The following is a 26,799-nucleotide window of genomic DNA, read 5'->3' on the forward strand; positions in this document are numbered from 1 at the left end:
GACCCCCTTTCTCCGGCCACCTCGCTCAGCAAAACAAAACGAAAAAAAAAAGCAGGAACTCCTGGGGTCCAAGGAGGAAGGAAACCCTCTCACACAAGACAACAAACACCAGCGCATTCCCTGTGGCCTTGTACCCCTGGTGCTTTATATGCCCCTAATATCCCAAGCTACAAGTCTGGGCCTTGGCTCCCACTTCCATCGGAGCCTTCAGCTCCAAACCCAAGCTCCCAGCCTTCTCTTGTTTCCATGCACCTTCAGCCTCCTCTTGTCTTTCCCAAACCCTTGCATCCACCCTTCCTCACATCCCCGTCGCACAGGAGAGGGGAGGTGGCCGCACCTCTAGAAGGCCAAATCCTTCTTGCCACGAACCCGTCTCGACACAGCCAGGAACCATCAGGCACAAAGTTTGGAGATGAGTACGCCCCGGGGTCTGTCTCCCGTGCACAGTGCCCCAGGCCAAACTGTATCCTGGTGTTAAAGGACTCCTTAGAATAAATAAGCAGTAAAAAATGAAAGAAGTTTTTTAAAAAAAAATGGAAAACAGAGAGAAAAATAATGTTTTTTAAGGATGTCTCTTTCTTCACAAGTCACACTTCAACTGCCTAGGAGCTGTATGTGGTTTATGAGCCATGGTTTGCCCCCTCTTTATTAAATATGCCCCAGACAAAATTGCATTATCTTTTCAATCTGGCATTTTGGGTGTTCTGCAGAGCAGGGCATCCCTCGCTATTATGTCCCTCTCGGCCTTTTCCATGTTGATTCCTCTCTTTGGAACAAGGACCAGCTTTCCTGGTGTGCAGGCACATCACGGAGCACTATGGGGCTACCAAACGGGATGAGATCTTCTAGGTGTCCTGCAGTGCAAAACTAGCAAGCCAGCAACTACTTGGGGATTCAAAGCTCAGGATTAATGAACAAAGTAATTTAAATAAACAAAAGAGGAAGGAAATTTGGATTTAAAGTGGCAGGTGGGACCTGCCTTTATATCTGAATTGGAATCTCCGAACAGCACAGGTTCCTAATGGTTGTGGAAGTGGTGTCTTTAGTGCAAACAGGGTACTCAACCTTAACTGTGCATCCCCTGGGTTTTGAGGGATTAAGTGAAACCCTTATTATGTTTAATTATCTCCAGAGCAGCTCCCTGTGCTTGCTGCCTCGCTTTATGGTTTAATAAACTGCACATTGATATAAACTGAATGACAATTAACATTAGTGCAGGTTGGATTTGCATTTATTGCTGTTCACAGGTTTGTACTCCCAATGCTTCCATTCTGATGTTTCATTGCCATCTATCAGCACCTCCTTATTAGACCAGTGCCTGGCTTTAAAAACAAATCAATGCCTTTTCCCAAACAGCTGGATCCTAACAACACGATCAGGTTTCTGCCAAAATGTCAGAGCAGCTTCCCCATGGGAACTGCAAGGGTTGAGCCTCCCCTGGCTGTACAGCTTGGGATATCACTAAAGGCAACATTCAAGGGGAGATGCTGGCACAGTACCTAAGAGAGAAGCCGATTTTTTTGTGTGATGGGACCCGTACCCCCCGCCCCCACACTTTCTTAGAGTGGGAATTTGCTCAGCCCCTCTGAGAATAATCTAAAGAAAAAGGCACAAGATCAGAATCAAAATGACTCAGGCTCCTGTAGTGGATTTGAGAGAAGCCCAGTCCTCCTAGGGCTAAATCACCTGAAGATTGAACAGTAACCACAATGATGAGAGCAGAATGTGGTAGAGCGGAGAGAGATGCACTTGAGCAGTACAAGAATGAATCCCAGTATTTCAGGAGACGTTATATAAATGTTATTTATTACTTGTGTAATCCCATTCTGATTTATACAATAGTGGAGACTGCTCAGCAATCCAAAATAAATATATTTCAAGTTTAGCTCCAAGTGTTTTCAATTTGGGAGTGCCTGTGTCTCCAAGGTCACCTCATAAATCCTGGCATTGTGGCACGGCACTGCCAATCTGTGTGGGGTGTAATAACTCTTCAGGGAAATCAGCACTGAAAATGCTTCCAAATTTTTCAAAAGGGATATGTGCAGAATACATCATCTTTGTCCAGCTGAGCATGCAACCTCTTAGGCGAACAACGGTGAGAAACAATCACAAGCCCTCCAAGGTATGGGGTAACCAAAAGCAAATAGCGTGCGAGAGGTAAAACATGAGCAATCATTGTGTGTTAGAGAGAGAGTGTGCAGAAAGGTGGCCCTTTTAAAAAGCCCGGTCACTGAGGCCTACTTCTTCTGCATGCTTTGTGATCCGCCACTGAATGAACAAACCGTTTCACCTGTTTTGCTCTAATCAAATTATGAACGAGGTTGCAGGTAGCCAAGAAGTCACAAATCAAAGCTCCAGATTCATTTCATTTAGCAAATAGACTACAATACTTTGTACGCTTAAGAACAACACTACCTTGTAGGTCTGTAAGATCTGTTGTGATAATATAATTGACTCTTTAGCCTTACAGGCCAACCTTCCCAAGCCCACTACTATAAAGTGCTTCTGGATGATGGACCATTGGAGCATCAATTTTGGGGTATTGTAACAACAGTTTGTAGGGCAATAATGATAATTATATGCACACAAACTCTTTAATTGCTATGAAGGGTGTGTCACTTATTGGCAGGCAAAGCCCAGGAAAAGGTAAGGTTGGCACCATCCTGGAGATGTTCTGCCATATTTTGCTTTTGTATTGTGGTGCATCTCTAGAGCCACACACAACATAGCCACCACCCTCCTCTAATGGAGTTTCGTTGTCACTCAGTTGTGGCGTTGTGTATGCGTGTATGGCTCCTGAATGGCTTTGCAGGTGTTACATCCTGTAATGTTATTTGGGCTTTACACCAGGTATTCATTCTAAGACTAGGACATGATCACTTCTTAACCAGTGGCAAATATATTAAGCCCTTAGCAGTTACAATTCTATTACTGTAGTTATTCAAAAGTAAGACAACACACTCATCACCCCAAGATATAACAAATGCAATGTCAGCAGTTGATTGGGCCATGAAGTCTTGTCTGGATTCCCGACCCCTTCATCTGAGGCCTGAATCTGGGATTGGTAACTGGATCTTTCAGGAGTAGGTTCCAAGGGGTACACTTCCTCACCTCTATATACCATATATCTTGTATTTCTTAACACACAAAATTAACTTAAGCCTTCCTCCCAATGCATATTAATAATCTTGCTTCTGTTTGCCAAGCATGGTCACCCTTAACTGGAATTTTCTATTCTGAGGTCCTCTCTTCATTCTTCAGTGGGGGTAGGTTTTGCTTTGACTCTTCCTCTTTTGCCCAGGCTATATTCATTCAACTGAGTTAGCCTACTTCCCAATCCATTTTAAGTCAGAAACAGTATTTTTCCATCTGCTCCTTTTCACCAGGTGCAAGTTTTGACCACAATTCACGCTAAGCCTGCAGCTTAAGCAAAGCATAAAGGTCAAAACCCAAGCCTGAAGGGTCCTAACATTGGGGTTTGTTCAATGACGCGTGTAAAGGACAAGACATATTTTGGCTGAGGGTAGAGGCCCAGGATTAAGGATGCAGGGCTCGCTGTCTCACTTAACCTGGAAATGGCTTCTTGTTTGTCCTGCAGTTTGCCTCCCCCTTGAAATGGTTAGGCTCTTGGGTTTTTTTGTAGGGTAAGCCTTTGTTAGGCAGCAGAGTCTTAAAGAACTACTTCCAAGTACTTTAGACCTTGGAGATACAATATTCTTTGACCTTTAATTAAATACCAAGACCATCTTTATGAGGTAAAAAGTATTTGCTAGTCCCTTAGGGGGTTGTTGCAGTCTATGGCTGCTCCTATCTCTATGGTATCCTTGCAGCATACAAGGATTTGTGCAGCTCTTTTCTTTTGTTTTGATCCACCTGGGCCCTACCCCATGACTTCCACTTTCAGTTACAGGTTTAAATGATCACCAGGAGCCTCAGCACAAACTCTCAATGAAACCAGCTATTTCGTGTAGAAACTCATTGTTTCTAGTTTAGTGTAGCACTGTGAATTAGTTCAGCTGTGCTGGATACAAGGGCCAGGTTTCACAAATCTTTTGAAAAACCAGGGCTGAGTATCTCATTTGCAGAACCTCCCCCCTCCCCCAACATAAATCTAAGTTTTGCCTCTTTCACAGTTTCTTTACTCAAATTGTGTGCAACTGCACTTAGGGTAAGGTATGATGTAGATTAACATCCTACACCCAATCTTTTGTAATAAGACTTTACAAAAAAAATATAAAAAAAGACACATACAAGTTGATAACACTGACATAACAACTCCTTCCATATCAATAATTATTCAGCCACTTTAAAGAGATTGTATTCCAATGATTTGCTTTTAAGTAGCTTAAAAAATAGACTGCAGAAACTTCTGCAGAGGCATTATTTGCAGTGGACTGTATAAATATTCTAGATTTTCCAGGTACGTAACAACATAGAGAATGATGTTTTCAATGACCGTCGAACTGATGAACTGAGACTGTAACTCTTTTAGAAAATGGTTTAAATCATTTTAGCAGTGATGGAAGGTGCTTGAATTGCTAGCCTGGAGGCTGATGTCCTAAAAAGGAACAAATATGAATGGAAGCAGCAGGTGCTTGCATGTACTTCAACACTTTTTTCAGCAAAAATCTGTAGGAACTGAGGAGGTGACCCATCTCCAGCAAGCCAAACAAACTAATGCCAATTATGGAGAAGTATTTTCTCTATACATATACCAGTATTTATCCATGCAAAAATGAACAGAAACTCATTCGTTTCATATTCTCTAAGCTGTCAAACAGCATTGAGATGTTCTTTCTAAGTACCTACCGTTTATGGATAAGTTAAACCTTGTACATTGCATTCATTTTTTTTCGAGATCCTTTTTGTTTTTGGAAGGTGCCTACATAGTCTCACTGAGTAAATGAATCAGATGGAACTGCCATGTAAGTCAGGGGAAATTTTACATAAGTTAAGGACTGCGGGATTGGACTTAAACTAAAGTCTTGGTTTTACATCTTAATACTGCAAGCAAATCCAGCCTTTTTCCTTTTCCCTTTTTGTATCTTGTAGCTAAAGACATCCACTCTCCAAATACTCCCAATCCTTAAACAAAAAATGCTTTAGGGCTGGGACCTGTTTGCCACATTTGAGCCCACAGCAGTTTTTTCTGACTGAGTTATCAAATCCTGAAATAGGGGGGTTTCGAATAGACATGGTGTTGCAACTTGCAAACGGTGCCACTATAGTTTATAATTGTAAATTGATGCCTTGGGTAAAAAAGGTAAAAAAAAAATGAAAAAATATAAAAAAGAGAGAGCTAACATTACGAAAAGCTGTACAGGAAACCCCTGAAGCTTCTCTGTCTAGAAGTTGTAAATTATTTTTAATCGTGATTAAGATTCCAAGTCTACATCCCCCTCACCATTTTAGTGCTTAAAGAACCATATTCATATAGAACTATATTATCTGCTGTGAATTTTCAAGATTACATTTTAACACAATCACCTCATTATTTTGGATATTAAAAGGAAAGTTCAACAGCATTTCAAGTTCAGCACAAAAGGGAAATTTTGAATTATAAAAACCTTATTAAACATGTATGGGAAATTTGTAAATTAGGAATAAATACATTTAACACAGGCACACACAAGATTCAGCCTGCGTTGGCATGATAAGGTGCTGACATTTTATAAATGTCATGTGATTAGCATGTGAAGGAGAGATACAAAATCATTGCATAATACATCCTATTAGTCAGCTATTGACTAATAAATGTACAGAATAACGCCAGTTGGATACTTTTCCATTTACATTTTACAAGTTGAAGACAAAGTATTTTCTTATCTGAGGTGGCTGTAGTCACCAATTATTGAAGATCTATTTTGATTGGCCACTTGGGCCTTTTGATGATGCCAATTCCACACACCAACTGTGCACACCTGGGACCTCACAGTATCTACAAAGATTACATTTTATGGTGGTAATGAAGACAAGACTGGGAGAATGGGTCATGAAGACAGACATCTAAGGGGCAGAGAAGAGGTGGAAAATAATTTAAACTTCTCCCGCTACTAAAGTACTATGATGCTCCCCCTGCTCCCTGTACTAAAGCACTATACTGCGTTTCTAGCAAGACTTTGCATTCAAGTGCCTGGAAGTCTCAGTTTCCACTGTAAAAGCTGCATGGGAAATCATGGGAAAATAGACCTGGAAGGGAGATCATTAAGTTCCACCTGCTGTTTAAACTAGGATCACCCCTGTCTAAACCACCTAAACCATCTGGAACGGGCTGCCAAGAGAGGTGGTACTATCACTTAACATGGGGGTCTTCAAGGGGAAGCTAGATAGGCACCTGACTGGGGTCGACTGACCTTGATCCTTTTCCTGCCTGGGGCAGGGGGTTGGACATGATGATCCTTCAGGGTCCCTTCTGACTCTACAATCTATGAATCTATGACACCTGTTCAATATTTAACCAGCCTCATATAGTGAGAAAAAAATCTTCATCATACCCAACCTAAATTTCCCTTGTTACAATTTAAGACTGTTACTTGTCCTATTCCCTTTGAAGAGAGAAAAATCTATCACCCCTTGCTTTATAACCACGTTCTATGTTTTTTGAAGACTTACCAAGTCCCCCAGTAGCCTTCTCATCTACAAACTAAATAAAACAAGTCTTTCCAATTTCTTCTGGCAAGCCATCTTTCCAAAACCTGTAATCATTTTTGTTGCTGTCTGCTGGACTCTTTCCAACTGATCTACGTGCCGGACTGTAATTTTAGTTCACAAATCTGCAGTCTAATATTCATGGGCAAACACTTCCAGTCGTTTGAAACGCCATTGACTTCTACGGGGTCCATACAAATTGCTACAAGTCACCTTTGTCCTTCCACAGGAGGGCAAATCATCTTTGGCAATAGCATATGAATTCACCAAGAACCTTACCACCTTACAACCCATTAGGAGGTCCAATGAGGACATTCTGGTTAAGTCCCATCTGTCCCGATACCTTGATTTCACCCTAAAACTTGCTGTTTTAGGCAAACAGCAGCCCTGCTATGTAAACAATCATAGAAATGTGCAGCTTTTGCTACATCCATGCTTTTCTGCCTAGAAGCTTCAGAAACATTTTAAAACATAAAAAAACTACTGCAAGCCATTTAACAGGTCTTTTCAACCTGCTGGTGGCTTTCCATTAGTTGCCTTCCTGAGGGCCCCTTAGTCTTGAGCTACAACAGTTGCTATTGGGTACCATCTCCTCAGGGTCCTTCAGCCCCATGAGGAGATGCACAAGTGGGGTTGGAGCAACAGCTTTTCTTCCCAAGAGAGCTCAGCTAGGGAGAAGGGGAAGAAGTTTGGCTGGCTGAACAAGAAGATCTCATATCAGAACTCTTGGGAATATATGGACTATTATATGCAGGATGACCATATGGGCTATGAAACATCTGGGACACTCCCCGCCCCCCCCAGGTCAATAGCACTGCTGCAGGCAGAAGTGAAGTGACACCATGTACTAGGCAGGTGGGCAGCAAGTAAAAAATGCAAAGAATGTAACCAGTGGTAAAAAATATAACCCATTGCATTTTTTAAATTTAATTTGAATTGTACCACGATAAACGATATAATAATGTTGATATCCACCAAAACAGAAATTAGGGTTTAACAGAAATTATGATGATATTAATTTTTTAGGAAACAAAAGGGCTCACGAACACAACCCATTTCAAACTGCTGACTATTACACTTTTCAGTTATTGTTCTCTGACATCTCCTGATCTTCCTCATCTCTGGACCTGAACCACCGGTACTTCCCAGAAGACTCAAGAGAATTGTCATTTTTCAACTTTTTGTAAAATTCCAGGCAGTTCTCATTGAAATTCACTTTGAAACTCATAGATGCTTTTCTCCTCAAAATTCACGTTGATACTCATAGACGGTTTTTCTCTGGTGACCACTTACTTTGTCTGTGAAAACTCTCTTTCCAGTGGAGCAGGTGTCCTCAGAGCATATTCAACCAAACGCTGAATATTATCAGTTGGTATGAGAAAATGATTGAAATGAGTGAACATCACAACCCAGCAGTTTTCACATGGGATATCTTTCTCCCTCCATTCTTTCAGTTTGCCTTCCACATCAATCTTCACAGCACAAAATTAGTCAAAAAGACAATCAGAATTTATCAGCCTACTTAATGGTTCCATGTCAAATCTTTTGCGTGCAAAATCATACGATGTCTCAATGGTACTCCATTCAGGGCAGAGGTGAAGGTCCATCCAGTCAAATGTAGAAGTACCATCAAAAGAACCTTCCCAAAGTGCCAGATAATCCATGGCACAGTCATAAAACTGATGCATCTGAGCAATTTTTGGTTGTTTCTCCGAAGATGTTTATTTCTTCCCTTGCATTAACTGGCATAAATTTTAGCATTTTGGTTGACCAGTTCTGTCTTCAGTAATTGCAACTCTTTTGATGCTTTGAAAGCTGATGTTGATTGTAGTTTCATGCATTGGCTAGCTTGTGTACAGTTCTCTAATTAACTATGCACAAACAGCAACCAAAATTTCCTGCATTCATTTTCAAAGAAATTAAGAATCAAGAGTTGGGCCTATAGACTGACTGATAAAGTATGCTTTCAAAGGCTCATACATTTAAAAAAGATGCTGTATTACTGGAAGTAATGATAGAAAATGTGTGTTACCATGCTGAAGCAAAATTTTGTAGTCAACATCAGTGTGGTCACAGCATTCTTGCAATTCAGTTACATGAACTGGGAAAATCTGAAAATATGTATATATCTTCATTCCAAGCACTTCTACTTCAAGTGGAAGTGTCACAGCTTGTCTGGACAGTTATACAATATGTGCCCCGCAATAAATACCAGGTAAATCTCCATTCTACTTTTCTTTCAATTGTATAATAACATTATTTTTCGCATGATGCTGGACCCCACCAAAGTTTGTGTTAGTGTCATCACCACAAAAAAAACCCAATGATTTTGTACACAATCTCATACTTCTGAATGAAACTTTCAATAACATTTGCAATGATGTCAGATGTTTCCCATTTGATGGAGTAAACATGTAACAACTTACCTTTCACGCCTCTTAAAGGATTTAAAAAAAAAATCCCTTTTGGGACTAGCTATTTAGTGCCTTCCTGTTTGGTGCATCAGCTGATACAGTGATAAAACTGGTTCCAGCTTATTCTGTAGACAGTTCATCTTTTACCACTGGGGTTAATGCATTTAATGCAATAACTTTGCTTTTTGTACGTTCACAAGAAACTTTTGCATCAAATATCTTTGAAATCAATCTTGATGAACAATCCTTAGAATGGAAAAAGAGATCATGTTGGACATAGTGGTATGTGAACATACCTTCTGCAGCTGCACATTTAAGCTCAGTGTCACCAGCAGTACTTTGTTTGAAAAACGAAGTAAGCTTTGCACTCCCAGAGACTGCCTCTATTGCAGATTTATGTTTCTTTGTTTGGAGATAGTCTCTGATATTGCTATGGCCTCCATGAACAACATAAAATGTAGAAGAACAAAGCACATACGTAACAGGTTCTGTGTCAATCTGTTTTAAGCAAGGAAATTCTGAACTTAGAGCATCATTGAAAGTGCATTTACATTTTTTTCACTGAAGTTTCTTCTTTCTTGTTAGAAGATATTTTAAAACAACCACACTGGATATTCTCTCATCACTGAGAAAAGAATTAATAGAAAACAGAAAATCAGAGGTGGAAGGGACCTCAGGAGGGAGCTGGCACCACTGCCCTATACTGCCAGGGGAACAAGGCTGGTATGCCCATACCTAAGGAGAGCTCAGGTGAACTGGCAGCAGCCAGTGCTGCCCCTACCTGCCTGTCTGACTGCAGAAAACTGAAAGATGCTGTTGGGTATGTGGTGGTCCACAGTGCTGCCAGGGCTTAGTCGAGTACACCGACCTCCTTAGGGCCCTGCTGAAGCTCCCAAGGACTTGGATCCTTAGGGGAGAGGTCTGAGCTGCCCCACTCCCCTCCTCACCGTCCTGCCCTGGGGGAAGCCCTGTCTTCACCTGGGCTCTGAGCACCAGTAGCTGCTCCCTAGTCCAAATTCTGCTGTTCTGTGAACCAAGAGTCACTTGCCACCAGAGTCAGCCAGGAGACGAACACGTGCAGGTGGGTTCCCACCAATCCAGGACTTTTTGTCCAATGGCCAGGATGCTGAGACAACCTGTGAAATCTGTGTCTGCTCCAGCCAGTCCAGAACATATGGTCATCCTAATTATATGGGAATTGTCATGCTGCACAAACTCATGGCCTATCTATTCCACGATCCTCCTTCTGACAGTAGCCAGCACCTGATTTTTTCTCTGAAAGGTGCAAGAGATCTCCTAGGCTCTAGTAGGCAAAGAATGACTGAAGTTCTGAAACATGAGCCTTACATACTGCCATTGAACATTTATAATTGCATCAATTATTAACACTCTGAACAGTTCCAGCAGTCATAAATCTCTAAGCCCTTTTGGGTTCCTGCGAACTTCTTGGCTTTGGTGTCATTGTTTCAGTCAGAATCAGTTCTGCTGTCTTATTCTATTGGTGTGAAAATTTGTTTCCTTTTAGTAGTTTTGAATATGCCTTCTGTTAACTTTACTGAATGAACCCTTCATTTTAGGTTATTAGACAGGGAAATGAGATTATTATATGCCCACCTAATGATTTTCCATCTTTCTCTGAATCTCTCCTAATTGCATAATATTATGGTTAAGATCTAGTGGCCAGCGGTGTACATTCTGTTTCCAGTGAAACTGCACCAGTGATTTATATTTGCATTTAATATTTTTCATATTATTCTCTTTTTGTTCCCAGTGAATGTGAACAGTTTGCTTACTTTTTTTACCCCTGCCCCCCCATGGCACATTGAACAAAGGCCTCTGTTTTGTGCAGCTCATTAACAGTTGGAACCCTTTCTTGAGTTTATACATTTATTTTAGAGGCCCGAAAGGTTCAAGATTAGTCCAATCAGTGTTCTTCCTTAGTTGCCAGCATGTTGCCCATTGATGTAGCTTGGTGAGGTTTCTCTGAAATTCCTTCTAGTCCTCTCTGGACTTCACTGATTATCTTAAATATATCATCAGCAAGTTTGACTACCTTGTTGGTGTCACCATTCTGGATCATTAAAAGGTATGGCAGATCTTGTGGAAGGTGTTCTGCTATTCAGCTCTTGATGGATCATGTCCCGGTGATGTCATTTTTCCAAATCTGAGTGAATCAGATGGACAAGGCAGTGTTAAATAAGTTAAACGAAAAGGTTTGTATTTCCTCTGGGCTACAACTTGCTTTGATCATATTACACACTGTATATGGTTGAGCTCCCCCTACTGGCATCTCAACTATATCTAGAAGCATCACTTTTGTCATAGGCAGGTCCTATAAGTCCAAAGTCATTTAGCCAAAAACACTATGTGTGAGGCTTGCAACTGATTTTTAGTGGGAGCAAAAGCAAGCTCAAACTTAAGCATGGAAGACAACTAGGCTCGTGTATCTTTGTACAGACATTCAGAGTTGCTGCTATTCCAGGAGAAACCACAAGTGTGCAGATGTTCAGGCTTTTCTCCCAGAGTAAAAATGGCTGCTCCAAAAGAAAAATAACTTGGCAACAATCAGGGTTAAATCACTCCTAGGATAGTTTCTCCTGGGACTGCAAATGTCTATACATGCTGTGTGACTGCTGAATTCTTCAATTAACCTTTTGGACCTTCCCTGGGCCAGCAACCACAGATGCAGTTCTGATCAAGATATAAACTTTTTTCAATGTACAGACAAGAAAGGACAGAAATAGAACTGCATTAATTTCAGTTCTGACATACAGGAGAAAATATACAAGCCAAAAAATTGTTTTGATTTGAAAGGTTCATAGAGAGGCCATTACTAACAGTGAAGAAGGCAAAAATGAAAACAATAAAATAGCCTATGAAAATGTCTCTCTACAGCTTGTGAATAAGAGATAAACCACATTCAAGTAATGATAGGTTAACAGGTAGTTGTTATAGGGTAGCTGTCTGTCAGTATTAAAGGTAAAGACAAATCCACTCGTAGCTGTTAGAAGAATAAAACTCAGACACATTTTTTTACAATGTTTTAATTGCCACCAGATTTAAGCCATAGCAGAATATTGAAGATATAGTAAACATCAGGAATTTTATATGTGCTGCAATGATTTATTAACATGCACTGGATATTTCAGTGACATTTGGAGCTCACAATACGAACACAAAATATTTATGATTAAACATATTTATGAAAATAATGCCTTCATTGTAAAGATCCCAAGGAAAAATATGAACTTTACTTTGACCTACATTTAGTCATGTTAATAAATTACCCTAGGATGCTGCATTATCAATGCCATGAAACATATGCTAGTTGCCAATAAAATCTTCATGATTTTATCCATTTGCTTAGCATTATCACTAATCAGTAAAGGTACATGGCAGTTAAAAACTGTGCTAATAACCTATTGTGCAGTGTTATTAGACTAATGCGCAGAAAACGTCACAAAATAACCGTGCACTGCTGCTACTGCATGGTAACTCTAATTACTGTGCATTTAGTTAGTACTTTATTAAGCAAGTACTAAACCAAATGTGCAGTACCTAAGGTGCATTAATGAACACGTAGACATGCCTTAAAAGGAGTAACATGGTAAGATTAACTACTGCCAAGCTACAGCTATCATGTCTGGGACCATTTTTTTTACCAATAATAAAAAAAGATAGTAATAAAGCCATTACATAAGGCATGTCTGCAATACCATACTCAAATTTGAATACAGAATATTTGAATACAGAATCTTTTTTTCAATCTTATGACATGGAGTAGCTAAGCGTTACCAGAAATGTTGAAATTGTATGAGGACTTATATGGAAGATTAGATATATTTCCCCTAATTATTTATTATTATTCATGTTGCTCATTGTCCCAGGGAAAGGGTAGGACATGGACCCCGAAGGGTCAAGGAGGGACAACACACCCCCAGGGAAAACATAAGAAAAGAAAAAGCAAGTAAAAACGCCCTACCTGCTGCAGGAACCGCGGCGGGACTGGAAGCGGCAGTGGGACCTGCGTGGCTCGTTAGCTGCAGTTTTTTTAAAGTGAAACCAGCTGGAGAGAAGGGGGAGGAGAACCGGTACAGAAAGATAAGAAGGGGAAACAGCAAGACAGAAGGGGAGGAGAGGCTGAGAAAGAGCACAGGGAAAGTATCTCCCAGACACACCGAGGAGGAGGGAGAGCTGGAGAACGCTGCCCATAGGGCACGAGAATGCCCTGAGAAACATCAATATAAAGACGCTGTTACCGGACTTAGAAAGACGGAGGTGGCCAGGCTGCATATCATCCTAAAGCCGTGAGGAGGTGAGGAGAGCCTACAGGAGGATCCACACCGGCAGAGTCCGGTTCCAGTGAATTGCCCAGGGGAGAGGTGAATGGTCAAGAGGCTAGCTAAGACCATTACGTCCTGGATGGAAGACCCGGGAGAGTCCGTCAGAGGAAGGTTTCCTTACCGAGGCGGAAGGGACGTTAAGGGAGGGATTCACACAGGGTACACTAAGGGTAGGGAATAGGTAGCACTAAGGGAGCAGTCAGTGGAGGGGCGGTATAATCGTGAGGGGGGACACGTTGTAACCAAGATGCCCCAGGATAGCGATTAGTGGATTATTGGGAGGTTGTAGGCAGTTTTGTTGCTAGCATCTTTTCCTTTTTATTTGTTATTTTATCTCCCCAGGATGCCAGTGTAAAAGTAAGGCGGAGGGCTACGAAAAGCCAAGGATCTAGAGGCCATACAGCCCAGGCTCAAGCGAGACCTAGGGATATGATCTCGTATAGGGAGGGCTGGCCGCGGAAAACAACATCAGCACACCATCGTGGCTGGGTATAGGGGGAGGTACAGGGGAGGTTGGAACCTCCTGAAGACTATCACCCTTCGGCCTGAGATAACCGAATCTGGACGGTTGGACCCCTCCACCTCTGATAGGATCATCAAAGTCATAGCAGGTGGGATTAGGAGGGGATAAGACTGCCCGAGGTGAGAACTCATGGCCCTAATACCATTGGGATGGAGCGGAAAACCATCATTAAAATCCAGAGCCAAGTGGCGAGGGACCAGATGATAGAGGCCCAGTGGGTGCACTCATATTTAGATGTTCCAGCCACATTCAGGGCCCATCCATTGCTCTGAATGCTGCCCAAACTAATAGTACAATTCCTGCCCTGAAGTGTCTACATTGACATGGCATATAAAAAATGGCATAGAAGAGCAAGACAGAAAGAGATGAAAGACTTGTCTCAGGTATAAAATCAGGTTAGGGGAAAAGATAGACATGGAGCCCAGGGTCTTTTGACTTCTAGTTCCATGCTTTACCAACAAGACACATTGATTCCCTGTGATAGATTCTACTACCACCTTTACTAAGCCGGCTTTGACTGAGATGCAATTTCTTTTTCACTCTGCCAAAGATTATGTTGATTTAGTTCCTAGCAGGCTTTTCTCTAGAAGAATCCAACTGGAATAAGGCCTGTGTTCTGAAATCCCTAAACCTGACACTTGTCTTGCAAGACAGATCTCTATAGGCAGATCTTTGAACCTCTGCAGAGTTTCATTGACCTCCAGGAAATCCCGTATGGTTGCAATGGTTCACCTGGTTTCGAGGGCGTTAGCTGAGAACATGCCACCAATTTGTCATCTTAAAAACAAACAAGCGCACAAACAAAACTTAGAAAGTTGGTTTTACAGTTTCTTGGACCCAAACAAAATTTGCAGGTCTCTCTTTTTCCCCCGAAGTAGGGAACATTTAAATCCTTTTGCTTGTTAACAAAAAATTCAAGCTATAAGAATGCCTCTCTCCAAGAGAAAGAGACCTTTAGAAACACAATGTTGGGAGGCAGTAACATTAATAAATATCACTGATTTAAACACAGTAGTCCTAAGGTCTGCTCTTACAAAATCCACAAACTCTACAATGGTCACTGAACTGGTGCATGAGTAGCTGGTATTTCATTACAAAAACCCCAAGCACCTTAGATAAATGATAGGTATAGCTGGACAGAAGAAAGAGAGTGAAATATTGAGGGAATGCATTATCATTGCGAAATGTTGTGCATAAAATGTTATAAAGGGCTGAGTGTTATAAATTACAAATTGAACTTGGGGTTTTAAAGTTCCTTAGCCATTCTAAGGCTCTTCCTCTGGATTTATGAACAGCATAGCATAGCTTCTCTTATACAGAGTCAAACCACAGTAACTAGATCAATGATAAAACAGCTACAGGGAAAAAAGGAATCTCTCATCAGAGGCTCTAGCCCCACTTAAAGTTGGGGTCCCAAGGACGGACCCCAGTTACGGATAAATCTAATCTACATAGCACAAAGGTTGCTGTATAGTGGACACCAAATAAAATCATGAAGCTCTACGGAGGTGTAACAGAACATGTGGTACAATATGTTAGTAATAATACATATGCATGACAGACACTAAACTGATGCCATCGCCCATGAAAAGCAGAGTACTTGGACCATCAGGAAGATCCTTTTGTACATCACATTGACAGATTTAGAGCAGCCACTCCTCAGAAGTCAAGGAAATTAGAACTACGGCCCAGGGCAATGAGTCAGCTACCAAAAGAGTTCACCTAAGTGTCAAGAGGAAAAAGGAGCAGCAGTTGGAAGCTGCCTTTTTAAAAAGCCATAATAGCCACACACTGTACCCTGTATCTTTTTAACAATACTCATTTCCCATGCTTTCTTGTCAGAAATGAATCTGCTTCTATCAGCTGTTTAGGGCACAGGTTGAGCTTTACCATGCATCAGAGAAATCAGCTGCAGTGCTAGGGTGCTGTGTTATGATGACAGCATGTTTTTACTCCAGTGTTTTATTTATTCCAATTTGTGAAAGCTGACCTTCCATAAAGATAAGGGGGGGATGAATACAACCTTACATCCTCACAGATGAATTCTAGAAGCAGTTCAAACACTACATAGTCCCCCTTCCTGGTGAGTGCCTGGGAAAGACGCAGAGATGCATAAAACCTTGAGAGGTTTGGAGGAAGCACCTTCTCATCCACGTAGCAGACTGTCCTGTGTTACAGTCTCAGGGCTGTTCACAGACCTTATTTAACCTCAACAGCTGAAGAGGCTGGCTCGGAGAGAGCTAACACCTTGAACTACATTCACAGGTGAATAGAAACCCAGCACACTTGAACACTGACTTAAGTGGTATGTTTCCATTGGGCATTAGCTACCACAGGTGTTTAGTAGGAGGGAAAAAAGAACTGAAGAGGGCTTGAAATTGCTACAATCATGTGACTAGTCAAGGAATGGAAATCTGTGAAAAAGTCTACAAAAAGACAGATAAATCAAGCCTAGTCTCTTGTTAATCAATCTCCTCTCTAAATGTTGGTTATTCCTGAGGAAGATAGTTTCTTAGACTAAAGAATGGCATGTTTCCTCAGTGAGGGGTGATTAGTCATGGTAGTCAAAGTCAGGCATAAGGCAGGGTAGGCTTTATGGACTAACTCAACATAGTATACATACAGTTATTAGTTGTTTTTTGTAGTTAGTTTATAAAGGCTGAAAAAAGTGTGTCACAGAATCATAGAAAATGACGGTGGGAAGGGACCTCAGGAGGTCACATCTAGTCCAACCCCTGCTCAGGGCAGGACCAGCCCCAACTAGATCATCCCAGCCAAAGCTTTGTCTAGCTAGATTTTAAAAACCTCCAAGGATGGAGACTCCACCACCTCTCTGCGTGACCTGTCCCAACGCTTTACTACCCTCCTAGTAGAAAGTTTTCCTGATATCTAACCAAAACTTTCCTTGCTGCAACTTGAGACCCTTGCTCCTTGTTCTGTCACCTGCCCCCACTGGGGACAGTGCAGCTCCACCCTCTTTAGAACCCTCTTTCAGGTACCTAAAGGCTGCTATTAAATCCCCTCTCAGTCTCCTCTTCTCCAGACTAAATAAGCTCAGTTCCCTCAGTCTTTCCTCATAAGTCATGTCTCCCAGTCCCCTCACCATTTTTGTTGCCCTCTGCTGGACTCTCTCCAATTTTTCCACATCCTTTCTGCAGTGGGGGGCCCAAAACTGAACACACTACTCCAGGTGTCGCCTTACCAATGCTGAATACAGGGGAATAATCACTTCCCTTGACCCACTGGCAACACTCCTACCCATGCAGCCCAGTATGTTGTTAGCCTTCTTGGCAACAAGGACACACTGGTGGGTCATATTCAGCTTATTTTCCACTCTAACCCCCAGGTCCTTTTCTGCCAAGCTGCTGCCCAGCCAGTCTGCCCCCAGCTTGCAGCAGCGCATGGGATTATTCTGCCCTCTCTGCAGGACTTTGCAGTTGTCCTTGCTGAACCTCAGGAGATTCCTTTTGGCCCAACCCTCCAATGTGTCTAGGTCACTGAATCCTAGCCCTACCCTCTGGTATATCTACTCCTCCCAATTCTTCCGATTCCTCCTGCTTGTTTCCCAGGCTCCGTACAGGCACCTGAGGTAACCAGTCGATTGCCCTGATTTCTCAGGAAGTATGATAGCACTTCCCCTAATGCCCCCTCCTGCTCGCTTCTCCTCTAGGTATCCCACTTCCCCACTTACCTCAGGGCTTTGGTCTCCATCCCCTAGTGGATCTAGTTCAAAGCCCACCTCAATAAGTTCGCAAGCCTGTCTGCAAAGATGCTTTTCCCTCTCTTCATCATCAAGAATCTAAAGGCTGAATCAATTCAGTCTTTGGAGGTTTCTTTGATCTGTGAAGTTTGGACCGATAATGAAGTGAGCTGACATATACTTTTGAACCCAGAAAGACAGCCAGATGCTTGCAGGGGCCAAACCAGAAGCTGGGGGGGCGGGGTGTTAAGTGCTAGAGCATGCCTCCCAGCCTGCCAGCCACTGCCTGAATGTAACCAAGCGGGGCCTATCCCTCACTAGATGCCCAACCCTACTGGGCATCCCTCACTTTGCTGTCCCTCCTACCGCAGGGGAAACAGTCCCTCCAGCCTGGGGCTGAGCCAGCACTGGGCATCAACTTGCATGGGGGGATCCCCATGCCTCAGCAGAGTTCATAAGGGGATTTCCCCCCTCCCACCCCTCAGCTTGGTTGGGGACTTGTTTAGTGCCGCCCCCATAGATGCAGGAGAACCAGACCCTCCAGCCTGGGGCTGAACTAGTGCTGGTATCAGCCAAGCATCCACCCGCATGGGGGGATCCCCTACCCTGGGCAAGATCCCCTGAGCCCACCCTTCTGCACTGACTTGAACACGGGCTGGAGAGACTATTCCCCCTCTTCCACACTTGTGGGGATGGGGCTAAGCTGTCATTGGACAAATTTCTGATCACTTAAACTGGTTTATAAGTAATATCAGTCCCTAGCCTAAACGTACATATCTACCCTTCACTCTGGCATTTTTTTCAGTACCGTCATCCATCAAATCACCTTGGATATGCTTGTAGGTAGGCTCAACATGCAGTTGTGTGTACATACATTTGGGGCCCAATCCTGTGAGAGAGCAGACACCTTCTTGAAAGTACTCCCAATGAAACTTGAATTTCCTCAATATCTCGGAAAAATCAGTGCTAGACTAAATTTTCTCTCAGCCTTATTCCAAATGGGAAAAGAGAGGATATTATCAGGGTCCTGACTGCAAGCTTTCCCATTCAGAGAGCTGCCCACTATGGGTCTTAGAGAGAAGCTGTCAGACTTTAAAGTGTGCCCGCTGGCCTCAGGTTCTTAAAATGGACCTAAGCTACATCTTTGCCATGTCTCCAATGTGTCCTCTATATCATAGGTCATGTTCGTGGCTTCCAGAGCCCCATGCACAGTCCTCGCCACCTTCTCCAGATGCATCACAGCAATTTGTTATGTAGCAAAGTAAAATACATCGGACATGCTTTACTTTGCTACATAACAAAGTCATTCAAAGTGAAATACACTGCCGCACATGTACAGTGTGACAAAATTAAAACAAAAATGCCACTGCAAGTGTAAACAGTGATGCCATTAAAGTGGTACAAAAGGGCAATTAAACCACTTTAAAGGCCAATCTCAGCATGTGTACAAGCACCTGGGGAGATCAGACTTAAGGCTCAAATCCATACTTGTGGCACCAGGGAGATTTCCCCCTTCAGCAGGGAGAATTGTTTCCCATACACTTGGCACACTTGGGACCCCTAAAACCAGTCCTTGTATACCCCCATATATCTTTCCCCTGGGTTACCCATTTGTTTGTTTAAATACAATTACCAGTACAATGATAAATAAATGACTTTTTAAAAGGAGGAGGAGAGGAAATAAAGGATTATAGTCTTTTCTGTTTGGGAGTGATCCCACTAATTTAGCTACTTGTACAAGTGTTCCACATTTTCTGCAAGCATTAATGTGATATAGTCTGTTTAAACCATGTTCAGCTTATCTCTCCATTGTCTCCCCTGGGTTATTTTTAGTTCTGTAGAAAGTACAGCAATTAGCTTCCTTCTTACTGTGGTTGTTCCTTCCCCGACATTTGCAGGTTGTCTTAAAAAAAATGAAAAGACCTTGTATTCACTGTTTACAAGTCTTAGGTTGTACCACTTAGGTTACAGCTTGTTTAGTTCTTGACCTTTTTGACTGTGCTAGCTTCATACATACATGTTTAGGCAATTTTGAGTGCAATTACACATGTTCACAGACATACACACTCTACTCCCTCTTTAACCCTGACAAAGCAGTACATAATAATTGTGTTGGTAAATGGTGATTTTTTGAAGGAGTTACCAAACCCGGTACTCATATGGATATTTATAGTAATAATGCATCTTTCATGGACAGAGAGAGGTAACATTATTCAAAAGCAAATGTTCTTTAATGGTAATTCCTTGATATAAATACAGCAATTGTTATTTTTCCTGGGCACACACATGAGTGTCATACTCATAGGCTTTTTAAGGACAAAAAAATCTAACTCGCGTGTCATTCATCTGTCTTAGAATGACTCTGACGTGCACGTATAATGGTTTATGCAGGCTGTAGACCTGACAGGCTTCTGAATATTTGTTTAATGCTCTTATAGGTAGCCATTTACTTATATTTACCTATGTAATAGAGACATCTTTGAATATTGCCTCAAAGTTAAAAAAAGAAATAATACATGCAATGGTGGCACCAAAACTTTGAAAGAAACAGATTCTTGACTAATGGTAATTACAGCTTATTGAGGTTTAGTGTCCTCCACCCTTCATTCTCCATTTAGATTTATATGGATGACAGTGAGTGTGTCTACATGTGGTATGTACTGAGGAGCTACCTAAATAGCTCTACAGTAAAATGATAGGCACAAGAGGGACTCCAATCCACCAACAGTTAGCGCTGACCTAGTGAAGGGGCATTTGGAGGGGCTAGACATGTTCATCTAAAGGTGCTGAAGGAATTGGCCATTGTCATAGCAGAAGCATTGGTGCAGTTGTTTGAGCACTCATGGGGATCAGGACAGGCCCCAAAGGACTGGAAAAGGACCACTGTTGTCCCTATTTTCAAGAAGGGGAGAAAGGATGATTCAAGTAATAATAGGCCAGTTAGCCTCACCTCTATTCTTGGGAAAAACTTTTAAAAAATTATTAAGGATTACATTTGTGGGAGTCCAGTAGGAAAAATAATGCTGAAGGGCAACCAGCATGGCCTCATAACAGGTATATCCTGCCTGAATAACCTTGCTTCTTTTTCTGACCAGGTCCCAAATTGCTTAGTGTGGGGGGTTGGGGTAGGTCACCCGGTTGTGAGTCACCCCAAATCCCCGAATGGCCCCTGGAGAGGAGGGGGTACGCGTCAGACCGCTTGTGCCACCGTTAATCTCGCCTGCCACGTCTTGATGGATCAAGGGGTTCACCCAAATGGGGCGCTGACGGTCCAAATGAAAAGGGTACCCCGACTCCAAAGTCCGGGGGTCCTGAGGGCTCCTCGCTCCCCTACACCCTCGCCCGAGCCTCCGGTATACGGGACCCCATTGGGGCTCCCTTGTAACGTACAAGTCTGGCAGGCACCCGCCTGCTGCCGGACCCTCCCCGGCGTCCGCCCAGCACCTACTGTCACTGATACCAGTGGCCCTCCGGTCAGGATTTTGTCCTGCCCTCAAAGGCCTGTCTCTAGACCCAGGGGGGCTACAAAGTCCGCCTCCCTGCCCGCGGGTCTTCTTTTGTGGCCAGCTGGCCACCAGTCGCCGGAGAAAGTCCCCTCCGGCTGAGGCTCCCTTCCCGGGTTCTCCCGGCGGGACCGCCTCCGATCCCTTCGATACCTGCGTCTCCTCGGGATGCCCCGCTGCTCCCGGCTCCGCTGCGGTCAACTCCGCTGTAGCCGGCGTCCACCGCGTGGCTCCCGGTTCCGTCGTTGTCCTCCCTGCTATCGCCGGCCCTACTGCTCCCGGTTCGACGCTTACCGTCTCTGCGCCTCCCGGCTTGGCTGCAGCCGGCGTCCATTGCCTCGATCCCGGTGCCGCGGTTACCAGTACCGTCGCCGCCAGCGCTTCTGCCGCCGGCGTCCCTCGCACCGCTCCTGGCTTTGCTCCCGGCTCGGCCGCTGCTGGGTCCGCTGCCGCTGGCGTTCCTCGCGTCGCGCCCGGCTCCGCTCGTCCCCGGGCCGCCTTCCGCCGGAGCCTCCGTCCTTCCCTAACCAGGGTAGGGGTGCTCCTTTTATCTGCCCGGGCCGGTCCCACACCGGCCCGGTTTACGTTCCGGCAAACTTTAAAGCCCCGGCCAGACTTCCGGGTCACATCCCGGAAGCTGGACGGAACCCCGGGCTTTCTCTCTCGGGCCGGGTCCCCTGGGGTCCTGGCCCCCTCAGATACCCCACCCCTGGAGATGCCGCTAGGCGTCCTATTCACTGCTACCTGCTCAGCCTCTACAGGTTGTTGCCCTCTTGAAGGGGGCGGCTCTGAGGGCCCCGGAGGTACTTCCCCCCCCCCGAACCTAGACAAAAAATCGGCTACCGTGTTGCTCCGCCCAGGTTTGTAACCTATTTCAAACCGATATGGCTGTAGGGCTAGTGCCCACCGCATTATTCTGGCATTCTCCGTCCTGGCGGAGTTCAGCCATCGCAGCGGGGCGTGATCAGTTATGAGCCGGAATTTCCTGCCCAATAAATAATACCTAAAGTATTCTATCCCCCACCTTATCGTGAGGCACTCCCTCTCTATTGTGGAATACCTCTCTTCATGTATGTTGAGTCTGCGGCTCGCGAATGCCACGGGACGCTCCTCTCCCTCCACCTCCTGGGAGAGGACGGCTCCCAAGGCGTATGCCGAAGCGTCAGTCTGTAAAATAAAGGGGATAGTAAAGTCTGGGGTGTGTAACACTACCCCCTGACACAGGGCTCGCCTTAGTTCTTCAAACGCCCGATGCCTTTCAAGAGTCCAGTGGACATGGGGGGGTTCTCGGCCCTTAGTAGTGTCGACCAAGGGGTTGGCCAGCTCAGCAAACCGAGGTATAAACCGCCGGTAATAGCTGGCCACTCCCAGGAAGGCTCGCATTTGTTTTTTAGTCACAGGAGCTTTATAGTCCCGTAGTGTCGCTACTTTATCCTTTAGGGGCCTTACCTGCCCTCGGCCCACTAGGAAACCCAGGTATTTTGTTTCGGCTTTACCTAGTGCACATTTCCTCGGGTTGACCGTAAGGCCCTTTGCTCGTAATTCCTGCAATACCTTCCTCAGGGCCTGAAGATGCTGGTCCCACGTTTTGGTGTAAATGACAATGTCATCTATGTACGCCGCGGCGTACGCTTGGTGGGGTGCCAGGAGCCAATCGATGAGCCTTTGGAAGGTGGCTGCCGCTCCGTTCAGCCTGAAGGGCATTCGCTTAAACTCGTATAGGCCCCACGGGGTTCCAAAGGCTGTCTTGGGCTGGTCCTCTTTTCGTAAGGGAATCTGCCAGTAGCCTTTGGCTAGATCCAAGGTGGAAATGAAATTGGCTTGGCCTATACGTTCCACAAGTTCGTTTACCTGTGGCATGGGGAAAGCGTCGAATTGAGTGATAGCGTTCAGTTTTCTGAAGTCAACGCAGAGCCTCAGGCTGCCGTCCGGCTTATCTACGGCTACCAGCGGGCTCCGCCATGGGCTGCGGGATGGAGTGATGATGCCTTGGGCCAGCATGTTGTCAATTTCGTTCTTGATGGATTGGCGCTTAAAGAAGGGGATCCGCCGCCACTTCTCTCTAGCCACCTGCCCCCGTGGCGTCAGGATGGCATGTTCTACCCCGTGGGCCTTCCCCGGAGTCTCAGTGAACACGTCCTGGAATTCCATCATGAGCCGCTGCAGCTCCTTCTGCTGGTGCGGAGACAGGGGTGCTCCACCCTCGGGGTGCCCCTCAGTCCGGGGTTGAGGTCCCCCTTCGGGGTTGGAATCTTGGTCGTCTCTAAGTTCCCGATCTAGTTCCAACAGGAGCCCTTGGGGTTCCTGCCATTCCTTTAATAAATTAATATGGAGAATCTGGGATGACCTCTGCCGGCCTTCCCTCTGAACCTCGTAGGTCACTGGGCCGGTTCGCCGGATGACTCGGGCTGGCCCTTGCCATCTGGCCTCAAATTTACTGGGATGGTTGGGCAGCATAACCAGCACCTTTTGGCCGGGCTGTAGCTCCCTTTCTTGGGTCCCTTGATCGTATCGGTGCTTTTGCTGCGCTTGAGCCTGAGCGAGATTGTCTTGCGCCGCCCGCTGGGCCTTGTGGAGGCAATCCTGGAACTCTTGCGCGTATCCGTCGACCTGTCGGCTTCCCCGCGCACTGTTCTCCCAGCTTTCTCTGACAATGTCTAATAGGCTCCGCGGCCGATGTCCGAAGACCAGCCTAAACAGGGAATAACCCGTGGAGGCTTGCGGAGCATCCCGCACCGCGAACAGCAACGGGGGCACCAGGAGATCCCATTTAGCCGGGTCTTCCTGGGCGCACCGCCGGAGCATGCCTTTCAACGTCGCGTTGAAACGTTCTACGAGTCCGTTCGTCTGGGGGTGGTAGATCGTTGTCCGTAGGTGAGCGACGTGTAACACCCGGCACAGGGCGGCCATCACTGCTGACATGAAGTTGGTGCCTTGATCCGTCACAATCTCCTTTGGTATCCCGAAGCGGGATACCCACTTCATGAGTTCTTCGGCTACTTTGGCACCCGTCACTGCCCGTAAGGGAATAGCTTCCGGAAAGCGGGTAGCATAGTCTATGAACACCAACAGGAACCGGTGTCCGGAAGTGCTACGTGGTAGAGGGCCCACCACGTCTAGAGCCACCCTAGCAAATGGCTCCTGGATGATCGGCATCACTTGCAGAGGAGCCCGGGAGGGCTTATGGGCACTCACTAGTTGGCAAGCCCGGCACCCCTTACAGTATCTTTCCACGTCGTCATACAAATGCGGCCAGAAACACCACCGTGTCAGGCGTGCTTCCGTCTTCCCTTTCCCCAAGTGCCCCCCCATCGGATTCCCATGGGCTAACTGTAGGAGAGGTACCCGATACCGGCTGGGGATCAAAAGCTGTTCCATCTCTGCCCCCGTTCGGGGTTCGGGCTTGACACGGTACAGCAGGCCCCGCCTCAATTCCACCCGGGGCCCACGCCCGAGACCCGCGGAGGGACTTACCGGCCATTGGAGTGTTTGAAGGGCTTCCTCACGGAAAGGTCGTAGCTCGTCATCTTCCTCTTGGGCCTCCCGGAATTGGTAACTGTTGGCCAAATCTCTCAGCTCATCCGGCCAGGGTTGCTCGGCCTCCGCCCCCGCCAAGCCTGCTGTTGACTCCTTCCGTGGTCGGAGGGTGTCCAGGACTTCATATATCTCGGGCCAGTCTCGTCCCACAATCAAGGGGTGTAAAATATCCTCGCTTAGGCCCACCGGTAGCCGCCGCGAGACCCCCTGAAGGCGAACCTCCAGGAGCCGCCGCTCAAAGTACGTCCGCTGATTGTGGAGGCAGACCAGGTAGATCCCTTTACACCAGGGCGCTCGCCGCCACTCAACCAGAGAGGGCCGAACCAAAGTCTGCGCACACCCCGTATCAATTACGGCTTCCACGGACCGTTGCCCCACCCAGGCTTTAACCCGGGGCAACGGTTGGGGGGGAATCTCCTCTCAGCTTGCCACCCCGCTCTCCATCGGCTCCTCTCGAGGAACCTCCTTTTCCTTGTTGGCCCCTTTGAGGTATGGGGCCCCCTTAACAAGGGGATATTCGACCTCAGTCGGGCAGGACCTAGCCAGATGCCCTCTGCCTCCATACCGGAAGCAACTAATGGGTTTGCCCTCGTAATTCTTCTCTCCCTTGCCCCCCTGGCTTTTACGGGGGGAACTTTCCACCCGGGATTTTCCTCGGGAGGGGTGATGCACGGCCTGTGCCGCTGTATACTGCTCCGCCCATTGAAGTGCCTGAAGGGAGAGGTGGGGCCGTGGCACCTTACCCATTGTTGGGTGTCGTCCTCCAAATTGGCCAGGAATTGCTCAAGTAGGATCTGGTCGCATATTTCCTCCTTCGTGGCGGTATTGGGCCTCAGCCACTTCGTCAATTCATCCCTCAGGTCATGCCACAGCGCCTTAGGGGTCTTCTGCGTTTTGGCCTTGGTTCCCCTGAAGGCCTGCCTGTGTTTTTCTGGTGTGATCTCTAGGCGTTGGAGAATCTCGGCTTTCACGCGATCATAATCCCCGGCCTCCGCCCGTGTCAGGGCCCGGTAGGCCGCCTGGGCCGGTCCGATTAGCAGGACCCCTAATCTGCTGGCCCACCTTCCTTTATCTAGCCCTGCGGCCAATGCGGCTCTCTCGAATGATTCTAAGAAAGCCTCAACATCATCTTCTTTAGTCAAGCGAGGCATGCTCAATTCCTCTCTATACAGGCCCCCCCTAGCCTGTCCCTGTTGGAGGATGAGTTCCTGTAAGCTCACCTGTCGTAAGGCCGTCTGTTGTTGCTGCTGCAACACCTGTGCAGTGAGGTGTAGCGCTTGTGGCGCTACCTCCGGGCCCGTGGGGAGTTCCATAGTTTTCTGGTGCTCGGGTTATACGCCCCGGGTTCGAGTTCCCGGCCAATGCACCAGTTGTGGGGGGTTGGGGAAGGTCACCCGGTTGTGAGTCACCCCAAATCCCCGAATGGCCCCTGAAGAGGAGGGGATACGCGCCGGACCGCTTGTGCCACCATTAATCTCACCTGCCACGTCTTGATGGATCAAGGGGTTCACCCAAATGGGGCGCTGACGGTCCAAACGAAAAGGGTACCCCGACTCCAAAGTCCGGGGGTCCTGAGGGCTCCTCGCTCCCCTACACCCTCGCCCGAGCCTCCGGTATATGGGACCCCGTTGGGGCTCCCTTGTAACGTACAAGTCTGGCAGGCACCCGCCTGCTGCCAGACCCTCCCCGGTGTCCGCCCAGCACCTACTGTCACTGATACCAGTGGCCCTCCGGTCAGGATTTTGTCCTGCCCTCAAAGGCCTGTGTCTCTAGACCCGGGGGGGGCTACAAAGTCCGCCTCCCTGCCCGCGGGTCTTCTTTCGTGGCCAGCTGGCCACCAGTCGCCGGAGAAAGTCCCCTCCGGCTGAGGCTCCCTTCCCGGGTTCTCCCGGCAGGACCGCCTCCAATCCCTTTGATACCTGAGTCTCCTCGGGATGCCCCGCTGCTCCCGGCTCCGCTGCGGTCAACTCCGCTGTAGCCGGCGTCCACCGCGTGGCTCCCGGTTCCGTCGTTGTCCGCCCCGCTATCGCCGGCCCTACTGCTCCCGGTTCGACGCTTACTGTCTCTGCGCCTCCCGGCTTGGCTGCAGCCGGCGTCCGTTGCCTCGATCCCGGTGCCGCGGTTACCAGTA

This window comes from Crocodylus siamensis, chromosome 11 (assembly GCF_052110815.1).
Source record: "Crocodylus siamensis isolate JL-2025a chromosome 11, ASM5211081v1, whole genome shotgun sequence".
NCBI lineage: Eukaryota > Metazoa > Chordata > Crocodylia > Crocodylidae > Crocodylus > Crocodylus siamensis.